Source organism: Mus pahari, chromosome 2, assembly GCF_900095145.1.
Source record: "Mus pahari chromosome 2, PAHARI_EIJ_v1.1, whole genome shotgun sequence".
NCBI lineage: Eukaryota > Metazoa > Chordata > Mammalia > Rodentia > Muridae > Mus > Mus pahari.
Window position 1 is genome coordinate 119,288,101 of NC_034591.1, and position 2,502 is coordinate 119,290,602.

General features: G+C 37.3%; 1 non-coding gene across 1 annotated transcript; it reads left to right on the forward strand.

Annotated features, from left to right (window-relative positions):
• The first annotated feature begins 1,912 nt into the window (after nt 1-1,912).
• On the forward strand, nt 1,913-2,091 carry LOC115063476. Its single transcript, XR_003843350.1, has one exon.
• Nucleotides 2,092-2,502: the final 411 nt, after the last annotated feature.

Genomic DNA, 2,502 nt, shown 5'->3' on the forward strand with positions numbered 1-2,502 from the left:
TGGTCTTTGTATACTCTGCTTACTAGTGTATACCTGTGAACATAAAAGAAACTTTCCTGTCATTATTTGCATCTGGGAATTACTTTTTCTACAAGTATTTTATCATAGACAGGAGTCTACTAATTAAAGTACAGATTCATTTTTAAGGTAGATGGGCTGGCTTTGAAAAACAGGACAACACTGAGTGCTGTAATTGTTCTTCTATTGTTAACATAGCCTTGACAGATTAATATAGAAAGATGTTGACAGGATTTTGGGAAGAGTTATGAAAATACCTCATTTTCAGTTTCTTTTGTGTGTTTAGGTTCTGAATCACTTGCTTTTGAAATGATGTTGTCAGAAAGAAATGTGTGGATTCATATGTTTGTATTGTTCAAGAACCATCTACAGAGCTGCAAGAATGTTCTCTGTGCAAAATAGGCCCTTAAATACCTTCTAACTCCTCTGTTCTTTGGGTATCCAACTGCCACCCACAACCCACTCAACAGGATGAAGTATATTTCAAGTGACTTGAATCAAAGAACTGTATTTTATTTTTTTATTCTTGATTTTAAAAAAAATATGTGTTATTTTCTACAGTGTGTTTGACATACGGTCTGAGGAATTTTGGAAGGAGTAAAGAGTATGTACATGATCTCATATACTACAATAATGTTCAATTGTTATTAAAACAAACAGGAGATAAAAACTGTCCAAAGAATTTAAGGCAGAAACTTGTGAAATTCTTGTCCTTGACCAGAAGGCATAAATATCCTTGGTTCTATCAGGGGTTCAAAAATTACAGGAGTATTTGTTGACACTAGTTTCTGGTCTTGTCTCTTGTAATAGTTTTGTCTCCTTTATACAGCTTCCTGGAATCTATGTATGAGAGTATACCTGAAACTCCAGTTCAGAGACAACAATCCCTTTTGATGAACAGGTTTGGAATGAGAGATCAGCATTTTTGCAGTTAGATCTACTATAATCTTAATAGTGATGGTATTGATATTTAGACCTTGCATATTTAACTGATATTTTAATTGCATCTTCTCTCATTTACTGCAAATCTACACTCACATGATCTTGTGGTATTCTAGCTCTATTTATCTGGAATCTCCATTACTGCTTAGAAAGACTGAAATTCATCAAAAGAGAACTTAAACTCTTCTTTCCCCAATTTAAATCCATATGCTAAATGACTTAATAACTCAATTCCTCAGGAAGGAATATTATAGGGATTGGTAACCTAGGAGGCCATTGAAAGTAGACAGTTCTTTTGGTAATTGGTTCTAATGCTTTGTTTTAACTAGACACCCAAAAGACCCTCTTCCAGTCTCTGAGGGTCCATGTCCCCAGCTGGCTTATACTGGTAATCAAAAGTTGCCTTACAGCCAATGGCTGAGCAGATAATCAGAAGCAGGACTTTTAGATTGTGCAGGCAAGGGACCAAGGAAGGAGAAAAGAACCAACAGAATCACCAAGACAGGGAAGACAAGAGAGCATACTTAAAGTCCTGCTGCCATTTAAGAATCTGGGGAAGTAGCCCTAGGGTCCATTCCTCCAATTGTGTCTGGGGTAGCAGAGATGAAATATAGATTTTAAATCAGAAATACTGGAGGGGAATGTGTGCTAGCCATGGGAGGTTTAGAAGTGTCTACCCATTGAGTTAGTCAAGACATATCAAAATTAGCTGGTGTGTGTGTGTGTGTGTGTGTGTGTGTGTGTGTGTGTGTGTGTGTGTGTCTTTAATTCCTGAATCTAGAGAGCTCTTGGGCATGTGCAATGCACATGCAGGACCCACTGGGAATATGAGGTAGTTTAACTAATTCTCAGCTATACCATTCTTTTCTGGCCTTATCTCCCAGTTCCCTCCTAATATTAGAAATGAAACCACCTCAACTATCCTGCCTTAGGACTGAAAACACCATGTAGAATAGTCTGGGAAAGGCTCCTGTATGGTGGAAGATGACAAAGGACAGTGCAGCTTTGTACCTGACAGCCTTTAACCTAAAGTAAATTCCCAAGGGAACATTCCCTAGGTTTAGAATTTGCAGTAACAGATGTGAAATCCTAGCAGCAGTTTGATGATCATGCATGCTACTAAGAAGAGAACTACTGAAAAAATGAAAATAAGAATAAACATAGTAAAGGGTGAAGATAACATAGCTTCATTGGAAACCACTAAGAGAAACTTACTTCAGTGTCATATATCTGCACAATGGAATACTACTCAGCCATTAAAAATAAGGACACAATGAATTTCACAGGCAAGTTGATGGAACTATAAAATATCATCCTGAGTGAGGTAACCCAGACCAAAAAGGACATGTATGGTATGAACTCACATATAAATGGATATTAGCCATAAAGTACAGGATAACCATGTTATAATCATTAGACCCTAAGAAGTCATATAACAAGAAAGGCACAAGGGAAGATGCTTGAATCTTCCTCAGAAGGGAAACAAAATAGATATCAGAGATCAATGGAAGAAGGGAACTGTGGGGAAGAGGGGACAGGGAG